Raw genomic sequence first — 10,000 nt, 5'->3', positions numbered from 1 at the left:
AATATTTCATGGCAGTGGAGTATCCTACGGTTGTGGAATATCTTACGGTTGAGGAGTATTTTATGGTAGTGGAGTATCCGATGGTTGTGGAGTACCTTACGGTTGTGGAGTATCTTCCGGTTGTGGGTGTTGCAGTGGTTTTCATTTCTGAGTTAGGTCTAGGCATGCCGGTAGGGGTGGTTTTGTGGTAGAACTGTAGCGTGGTTGGGAGAGAATGTAGCTGTATTCTGTCCCATAAGCGAATATTTTTTCTCGTTATAGATCGCCGCGACTGAGTGTATCGCGTCAGAAAAAAAACTCCGTGTCAGAAAGTCTCGTGGCAGATCCCTTCGTGTCTGATTTCCTCCGTGTCAAGCCGCTTCGAAGGAGAGAGCCTCTCGTGTCAAACCCCGCCGTGTCAGAGCGTAGAGTGTCGAGGGCTTGGCGTCGCGGAGGGGCGGGCCGTGTCCATGGCGTAGCGGCGGGTAAAGCGAGGAGGAGGGAGGAGGAGGGAGGAGGAGGGAGGAGGGGGAGGAGAGAGGAGGTAGGAGGGGGAGGAGGAGGGAGGAGGGAGGAGGAGGGAGGAGGGAAGGAGGAGAGAAGAGGAGGGAGGAGAGGAAGGAAGCAGGAGGGAGGAGAGGAAGGAGGGTAAGAGGAGGGAGAGGAAAGAGAAAGGAGGAGAGAGGAAGTAGTATAAAGGAGAGACGGAAGGAAAGGAGAGAGGTAAGAAGGAAAAAGAGAAGGGGAGAAAAGAAAAGGGAAGGGAAGAGAAAAGAGAGAAGGGAGGAGGCGGGGGGAGGGCAGGAAGGGGCACCACGATGGAACAACTCTAATGACAGTGCACAACCCTGATTTACACCGGGTGGAAGGGGGTGGAGGAAGGGAGGGGGGAGGTGAGGCAGGTAAAGGTAGATGTGGGGAAAGGTAATAGAGAACGGTGTGGGAGGGAATTTGAGGGAGGGAGGGAGGAGGGGGCTGGTAGACATGGAGAGAGGAGGGAGGGAGGGGAGAGATGGGGGAGAGAGGGGTGAGATGGGGGAGGGAGGGAGGGGACTGGCAGACAGGGAAGGAGGGGAGAGATGAGGGAGGGAGGGGAGAGATGGGGTAGGGAGGGAGGGAGTAAAGAAACTGGGAGGGAAGGTATTGAGGGAGGGAGGGCGGAAGAGCGGTAGGAAGTGACAAACGGAAGGAAGGAAGGGAGGGAGAGGGACGGAAGGAAGGAAATAAGGAAGAGAGGGTAAGAAAGCAAGATAAGAAACAGTAACAGAAAGACAGAAACTCAGAAATAAAACGAATACGAAATCGGAAAAAAGAAAGAAAGAGAGGGAAAAGAGAGGGAAAAGGGGAGATAGAGAGAAAGACCACAATAACAACGAAAGAAAAAAGTGCGCAGGAGAGACAGGGCAACGTGTCAAACGTGAGAGTCGACCGCCTGGGTTCATTGGGAGGGGGGGGGGGCTGAGTGTATGGGAAAAGGGGGGTGGGGGGAGAGGAGGGCTACCGCAACATCATTTTTTTCTCTCTCTCTTCTTTCTCTCTCTGCGTATACCTGGCGGGTCGTGGCATTAGGGTGTGGGGGAGGGGAGGATAGGGGTTGGCAAGGCCTGGAGAGTAAGGCTCGGGGTGTAGGGAGGGTTAGGATAGGGGGATGGGGAGGGAGGGCAGGGGTGTGTGGAGGGAAGATGGGGGTGGGGATAGAAGGGTAGAGGTGGGGAGGGAAGGGCAGGGGGATGGGGAGGGAAGGGCAGGGAGGTGGGGAGGGAAGGGAAGGGGGTGGGAGGGAAGGGCAGGGAGTGTGGGGAGGGAAGGGCAGGGAGTGTGGGGAGGGAAGGGAAGGGGGTGGGAGGGAAGGGCAGGGAGTGTGGGGAGGGAAGGGAACGGGGGTGGGGAGGGAAGGGCAGGGAGTGTGGGGAGGGAAGGGTAAGTGAGGCGGGGAGGAGGGGGGGGGGGTTCTGGTATACTGGTAGTGTCATAGTCATCTGCCAGGGAACTCTCTGTTGGTCACTCCCGTGTACTGTATCTTTTCATCTATCTTTTCATCTCTTTGTATTTCTCTGCCTCTGCTTATTTCTGCCGGTCTTCCCTCTTACCTGTCTCTTCTCTTTTTTCCTTCCCTCCCCTTTCCTCTCCCTTCCTTCCCTTTCCACTCCCTCCCTCCTCTCCCTCCCTCCCTCCCTCTCTCTCCCTCTCTCTCTCTCTCTCTCTCTCTCTCTCTCTCTCTCTCTCTCTCTCTCTCTCTCTCTCTCTCTCTCTCTCTCTCTCTCTCTCTCTCCCTCCCTCCCTCCCTCCCTCCCTCCCTCCCTCTCTCCAACTCCCCTTCTCTCTCTCCCCCAAATCTCCCTCTCACCTTCAGCGGGGGGGGGGGGGGGGTGTAAGGGTGTTGGTGTTGGTGGTGGTGAGGGGGAGGGGGGGGGTCTGGAACAGTTATTCTAACAATAAACATTCCATGACTTACAATGGACAATATGACGTTAGTGTTAAGATTTCTCGGCCGCTGGTCTTGGCAGAAATCTCCCCAAAATCCCTTGAGATACAAAAAAAAAAAAAAGAATACAAGACACTGCGTAGGCACTAACGCAATCTCTCTTCTTTTTCTCTTCTTCTTCTCTCTCTCTCTCTCTTCTTCTCTTCTTCGCTTCTTCTTCTCTCTTCTCTTCTCTCTTTCATCCACATAAACACTTGTGCCCATATATCCACCCATCCATCGAGAGGGACAGGGGGAGAGAGAGAGAGAGAGACAGAGAGAGAGAGAGAGAGAGAGAGAGAGAGAGAGAGAGAGAGAGAGAGAGAGAGAGAGAGAGAGAGAGAGAGAGAGAGAGAGGATATCCTTCAAAATCGTCAAGTCATATCACAGAATTAACTTTCTCTTAATAATTATCGCCTCGTGTCCCTTCCACCTCCGTTGCTAATAATTTATTTCTTCCATTTTTTTCTCCTTCTCTCTCTTTCTTTCTGTCCATGAAAGGAGAGAGAAAAATGGAAAAGGAGCGAATAAGCAATTAAAAGACTTGATAATGAAATAATTGATATAATTTTCATGGTGCTAGACACTGCAAGAATATAAACAGTCGAGTGTTACCTAATAGTATACATTTCCGTTTCCTCGCACCAATGGGATGTGCATGTGCATGTGTGTATGTGTGGCGTGTGGTGTGTGGCGTGTGTGTGTGTGTGTGTGTATGTGTGTGTGTGTGTGTGGTGTGTGGCGTGTGGTGTGTGGTGTGTATGTGTGGTGTGTGGCGTGTGGTGTGTATGTGTGGTGTGTGGTGTGTATGTGTGGTGTGTGGTGTGTATGTGTGGTGTGTGGTGTGTGTGTGTGTGTGTGTGTGTGTGTGTGTGTGTGTGTGTGTGTGTGTGTGTGTGTGTGTGTGTGTGTGTGTGTGTGTCTGTGTGTGTGTGTGTGTGTGTGTGTGTGTGTGTGTGTGTGTGTGTGTGTGTGTGTGTGTGTGTGTGTGTGTGTGTGTGTGTGTGTGTGTGTGTGTGTGTGTGTGTGAGAGAGAGAGAGAGTGTGTGAGTGCGCTTCTTCTCTTCTCTTCTCCTCTTTCTCTTCCTCCTCCCTCCCCTTCAACTTCCAACCTCCTCCCCCTACCTCCCTCCTCCTCCTCCTCCCTCCTCCTCCTCCTCCTCCTCCTCCTCCTCCTCCTCCTCCTCCTCCTCCCTCCTCCTCCTCCTCCTCCTCCTCCCTCCTCCTCCTCCTCCTCCCCCACTCCCCTACCCTTCCTCCTCCTCCTCCTCCTCCTCCTCCTCCTCCTCCTCCCCCTCCTCCTCCCCTTCCTCCTCCCCTTCAACTTCCAACCTCCAAACTCCTCCTCCTCCGACGCCCCCCCCCCATTTCCCCATCTAACCCCATTAGCGTTAAAGAGCAGAAGCGATAAAGGCCAGTAATGGGTTTTAATGGGTATCGAGACTGTGTGGGAATGACTCGTGTGTGTTTGCGCACATTTGGAGGATGGGGAGGGAGGGAGGGAGGGAGGAAGGGAGGGAGGGAGGGAGAGAGGGAGGGAGGGAGGGAGGGAGAAGGAGAGGGAGAGGGAGGGAGGAGGAGAGGAGAGGAGAGAGAGAGAGAGAGAGAGAGAGAGAGAGAGAGAGAGAGAGAGAGAGAGAGAGAGAGAGAGAGAGAGAGAGAGAGAGGGAGGGAGGGAGGGGGAGAGAGAGAGGAAGGGGGAGAGGGAGGGAGGGAGGGAGAGAGGGAGAGGGAGAGGGATAGGGAGAGGGATAGGGAGAGGGAGAGGGAGAGAGGAGGGAGAGCGGAGGGAGGGAGAGAGAGATAGTGGGGAGAAGGGAATGAGTGAGGGAAAGAAGAAAGGGAGTGAAGGAGGGAGAGAGGCAGAGAGGGAGAGAGAAGAGGAAGGGAGAAAAAATATAAGAGGGAGAAAAAGAGAAAAGAGGGAGAAGAAAAGTGACATTCTCCTCCCCCCCGCTCCCCTTCCACTTCCTTCGTCTCCTTCGCCCTTCCTTCCCTCTTTCATTTCCCCTCTCCTCCCCTCCCCCCTCCCCTCCCCCTTCGCTCCAAGGACAACCTAAGCGCACCTCATGACGTCATGGATTCTCCCTGTGTACTTCCTGTACTCTATTCACGCACTAGTACACACTCGCTCAGACGCACACATACGCGCAAACAAACTTGCAACATAAAACGCATCAAATTCAATTCACGTGGAGAGCGTTCATAAACAAAACACACACACACACACACACACACACACACACACACACACACACACACACATATATATATATATATAAATATATATATATATACACACACACACACACACACACACACACACACACACACACACACACACACACACACACACACACACAGTACTCTTATTCTCAAATGTTAAGTGCTGCGGAGTGTTATAAATATGGCACACCTGTAACACACACCTGCCAAAAAGTACCCGGGACTGACATTTACGCTTGATCAGTCATTATATTTTTTTCTGCAGTTTCTCTTTCCTCTTCTCCGGCTCGTTCTCATTCTCATTTTCTTTCTCTTTCTTTTTCTCTTTCTCTCTGTCTGTCTTTGTCTCTCTCTTTCTCATCAGGAGGCGAGAAAAGGGAACACTCAAAGAGCGAGAGCGGAAGAAACGTAGAAACAAACGAAAAACAAGAAGAGGCGAACGGACCGAGAAATCGAGAGAGAGAGAGAGAGAGAGAGAGAGAGAGAGAGAGAGAGAGAGAGAGAGAGAGAGAGAGAGAGAGAGAGAGAGAGAGAGAGAGAGAGAGAGAGAGAGAGAGAGAGAGAGAAAGAGAGAGAAAGAGAGAGAAAGAGAGAGAAAGAGCAAGAGAGATACAGCGACAGAAAGAACGATAGAGAGGCAGAGAGAGAAAGAACGATAGAGAGAGACACGAGAGAAGTAGCGCCGAAAACCTTGCCAAATTGGCGTGTGGCAACCGGCCTCGCCTCGCCCCTGCCCGGTCCCCTCAACACCTGAACCGCACTGCCGCCGCTATTCTGGGACGTAGGCCTACTGAGATTCCTACGCTGATAAGAACACTGTAAACAATGGGATCTTGCGACTGGGCGATGGCGGGGAAAGGGGGTCTGCTGCTCCTGGGACCGGCGGGGATCGCTCTTAAAAAAGTGCCGTCGGGATAGGGATACAGAGGGGGGGGGGGGTAATCGGTGGTGGTGGTGGTGGTGGTGGTGGTGGTGGTGGTGGTCTATTGGCGGTGGCAGTGGTGGCGGCGGTGATGGTGGTTAATATTATCATTATCATCGTTTCTAACACTAGTATCACATCTTGGTCGTAAGGAATGAAGAAGATTAAGAATAAAATAGAGACTAAGTAAATGCTTCATCAGAAATAGCTGAATCAATAAACAAGAGAAAGATGGTGATGGAGGAAGGGGGAGGGGGAGGTAGGGGGAGGGAGGGGGAGGTGGGAGGTAGGGGAGGGGGAGGGGAGGTAGGGAGGGGGAGGGGGAGGTAGAGGAGGAGGGAGGGAGGGAGGGAGTGGGAGGGAGAGAGAGAGAGAGGGAGGGGGAAAGAGAAAGAGAGAAAGACAGACAGGGAGAGACAGAGACAGACAGACAAACAGAGACAGACAGACAAACCTCCTGGCCGACAATCCCGGACAAGCAAAAGCCCCGAGCGAACCCCAAACCCCACCCAGAGCCGATGACCAGAGCCGGGAGCCCCAGGGGAAAAGACCCGGATGACACCCTATCAAACGCGCCCCATTAAGGTCAGCTCGAGATCAGGAGAGCAAGTTCTGACTCGGAGAGGAGCGGTATGGGGGGGGGAGCCAAGGCGTGGGGGGAGGAGGGGGAAGGGGGAGGAGGCGTTTGCAAAGGGGAAGGGGAGGAGGGGAAGGGGGAGGGTGGGGAAGGGGGAGGTGTCTGCGAGGGGGCAAGGCGCGGGGGAGGAGGGGGGAGGAGGGGGAAGTTGGGGAGGAGTAAGAAGCAGTTTGGCAGGTGGGAAGGGGAGGAAGGAAAGTGGGGAGGGAAAAGGGGGAGGAGGGGAAAGGGAGGAGGCAAGTGGGGAGGGGCAAAGGAGGAGGAGGCGGGGGGAGGGAGGGAAGGGGGAGGAAGCAAGTTTGGCAAAGGGGGGGGGGCGGAATGGGGGAGGGGTGGGAGGGAAGGGGGAGGGGAACTGCTGTTGAGTGGGTAGGGAGGGGAGGGGGTGGAGGCGTGTCTGCTGGGGGAGGCGAAGGCGCTGAGGAGGAAGGGTGGAGGCAGGGGGGCTGTCTGCTTGGAAGAGGGGGAAGGGTAGGGGCGCCTGCAGGAGGAGGGGAAGGGGTGAGGAAGTCTGCTGGGGGAAGGGAAGGAAAAGGCGTGGAAGGGGGCGACAAGAAGGGGCGGAAAGGGCCTCTGCAAAGGGAAGGCCAAGGGGAGGTAGGGGGTTAAAATATAGGGGGTGGGGGAGGCAGACGCGTGGAACGGGGAAGGGGAGGGCAGCGTAGAGGGCAGAGGGGAGGGGGTGGAGGCTTTGGCTTGATGGAGTGGAGTGGAAGGTGGAGGAGGCAAGAGGGAAGTGGGAAGTGGGGCAGGGGGAGGGGGAGGGGGAGGGGGAGAGGGCTGGGAAAAAGGGAAGGGGGTAGCGGAGGGTGGAGGAGGCAAGAGGGGTTGGGGAAGGGGAAGGAGGGAGGGGCATTGGAGGAGGGGAGAGGGTTGGGAAGAGGAAGGGGGAAGCGGACGGCAAAGGGGGGTGGACGTCTGCAAAGGGGAGGGGGCAGGGCAGAGGGGAGGGGAGAGAGCAACACACCTTGTGCTACACACTGTCTTCCTTGGCCTACCGGCAACTTTGCTTTGCTCTCTCTTTTTTTTTTCTTTTTTTTATCAATATTCTGACACTCATTCCCTTTGGGCTTCTTCGGTCTGGCTGTATGGTTCTCTTCTCTCTTTCTTCTTTCCTTCTCCTTATTCTTCTACTTCCATGTCTTCTATTACTACTACTACTTCTTCTTCTTCTTCTTCTTCTTCTTCTTCTTCTTCTTCTTCTTCTCCTTCTCCTTCTTCTTCTTCTCCTTCTTCTCCTCCTCCTTCTTCTCTTTTTTCTTCTCCTCCTTCTTCTCTTTTTTCTTCTCCTCCTTCTTCTCTTTTTTCTTCTCCTCCTTCTCCTTCTCCTTCTTCTCCTCCTCCTCCTTCTCCTTCTTCTTCTCCTCCTTCTCCTTCTTCTTCTTCTCCTCCTTCTCCTTCTTCTTCTCCTCCTTCTCCTTCTCCTTCTCCTTCTCCTCCTCCTCCTCCTCCTCCTCCTCCTCCTCCACCTCCTCCTCCTATTTCCTCTTTCCTCATTTAAATCGCCACTAACATCATCATCGTCCTCGTCATCGCGTAGAAGACCGGAGTTGGAAGGCATTTAAATGTACGTCAGAGAGGCCTAAGGGGAGGAGGCCAGGTAAGGGGGAGGGTAGGAGAGAGGGAGGGAGGGAGGGAGGGAGGGAAGGAAGGAAGGAAGGAAGGAAGGAAGAAAGGAAGGAAGGAAGGAAGGAAGGAAGGAAGGAAGGAAGGAAGGTCGGAAGGAAGGAAGGGAAGGAAGGAAGGAGGGAGGGAGGGAGGGGCGGAAAGGTGGGAGTGGAGGGAAAAGGAGAGGGAGGGAGTAAGGAAAAGTGGGATACAAGGAGACGGATAAAGAGAGGGAAGACAAGGAGAGGAAAAGAGAGAGAAGTATTGAAGGAGGGAGGAGGCGAAAAGAGAAAGAGATGAAGGATAAGGAGAGGGAGAGGGAGAGGGGGGGAGGGAGGGAGGGAGGGGGAGAGGGAAGGAGGGAGGGAGGAGAGGGAGGGAGGGAGGGAGGGAGGGGAGGGAGTGAGGATGGGAGGGAGGGAGGGAGGGGAGGGAGGGAGTGGGAGGGAGGGAGTGGGAGGGGAGGGAGGAGGAGGGAGGGAGGGAGGGAGGAGGGAGGGAGGAGGGAGTGAGAGGAGGGAGTGAGAGAGAGAGAGAGAGAGAGAGAGAGAGAGAGAGAGAGAGAGTGAGAGAGATAGACATAGATAGAGAGAGAGAGAGAGAGAGAGAGAGAGAGAGAGAGAGAGAGAGAGAGAGAGAGAGAGAGAGAGAGAGAGAGAGAGAGAGAGAAAGAGAAAAAGAAAGACGTGACACTGACGGAGAGTATGAGGAATAAAGAGAAAAAGAGAGAAAGAGAGAAAGGCAGAGAGGAAGACCACCCCGACACGTGGCGTTAGGCATAGAGACAGCTGTTCCACTCCACTCTCTAGGTCCACTCCGCCTCCTCCACTTCCTCCTAGGCCTCCACCTCCATTCTCCCTCTCCCTTTCCCTTCCATCCCTATCTCCATCTTCCCCCTTCGTTACGTCCTCACCTTCCACTTCCACCTCCAATCTTCCATCTCCACTTTCGTCTATTCTTCCCCCTTCCTTATGTCCTCGCCTTCCACTTCCACCTCCAATCTTCCATCTCCACTTTCGTCTATTCTCCCCCCTTGTTCTCCACCTCCAATCCACCAACTCCACCGTCGCCCTCCCCTCCCCCTCTCCCTCCCCTGTCCCTCTTCACTTCTAAAGATTAGGTCATCTTCTCTTTGCTTTGGCTGCCGTTCTTAGCAGTGTCTCTCTTCTTTCCTTCCCCCCTCTCTCTCTCTTTCTCTTATTCTCTCTCTCTTTCCCCTCTCTCTCTCTCTCTCTCTTTCTCTTTCTCTTTCTCTTTCTCTTTCTCTCTCTCTCTCTCTCTCTCTCTCTCTCTCTCTCTCTCTCTCTCTCTCGCCTCTTTTCCCTCTTCATCCCCCTCTTCCTCTCTCTCTCCTCTTCTCATTTTTCCTCTTCCTCATCTTTCTTCCTATCCTCTTTTTCTTGTTGTCTCTCTTGTTTTATTTTCCTTCCTTTGTCCTCTTCTCTTCTGTTCTACTCCCGCCAATCCTCTCACCCCTTACTTCCTCTTCTCGCTTCTTCCTTCATTATTTCTTTCCTTTTTCAATCTTTCTTTCTTTCCTTCCTTCCTTCCTTTCTTCCTTCATCCGTCCCTCTCTCTCCCTTCCACCCACCCACCTTTCCCTCCCTCCCTCCCTCCCTCCCTCCCTCCCACCCACCTTTCCTTCCTCCCTCCCTCCCTCCCACACACCCACCCACCTACTCCTTTCCCCCCCTCCCTCCCTCCCCACCCACCTTTCCTCCCTCCCTCCTTCCCTCCTTCCTCCCTCCTCTCCTTCCCCCCACCCAGACCATATCCACTTCCTACCTTTCCCTCCCCCTCTCTCCACCCACTCTTTCCTCCCTCCCACCCACCCACCTTTTCCCTCCCTCCCCTCCCTCCCACCCCACCTACCTTTCCTCCCTCCCTCCCCCTCCCTCTCCTTCCCTCCCACGCACCCTTTCTCCCCTCTCCCTCCTTCCCTCCCCACGCACCTTTCCCCTCCCTCCCTTCCCTCCCACCCACCCACCTACCTTCCCCTCTCCCTCCCTCCCTCTCCTCTCCCTCCTCCCACCCCACCCATCTTCACCCACCCACCCTCCCTCGCTTTCCTCCCCACCCACCCCACCTTTCCCCTTCCTCCCTCTCTCTCTCTCTCCTCCCTCCCTCCCTCCCTCTCCACCCACCCACCCACTCCACCTCCACC

At 54.6% G+C, this 10,000-nt stretch overlaps 1 protein-coding gene across 2 annotated transcripts in view; it reads right to left on the bottom strand.

Annotated features, from left to right (window-relative positions):
• The window catches only part of LOC113802743 (uncharacterized), a 114,807-nt gene that overhangs the window by 67,209 nt on the left and 37,598 nt on the right, over nt 1–10,000 (bottom strand). The gene's annotated exons all lie outside the window — the stretch shown is intronic.

This window comes from Penaeus vannamei, chromosome 15, assembly GCF_042767895.1.
Source record: "Penaeus vannamei isolate JL-2024 chromosome 15, ASM4276789v1, whole genome shotgun sequence".
Taxonomy (NCBI): Eukaryota; Metazoa; Arthropoda; class Malacostraca; order Decapoda; family Penaeidae; genus Penaeus; species Penaeus vannamei.
The sequence above is the reverse complement of the archived record's forward strand: the minus strand, read 5'-3'. Positions and strand labels throughout refer to the sequence as shown.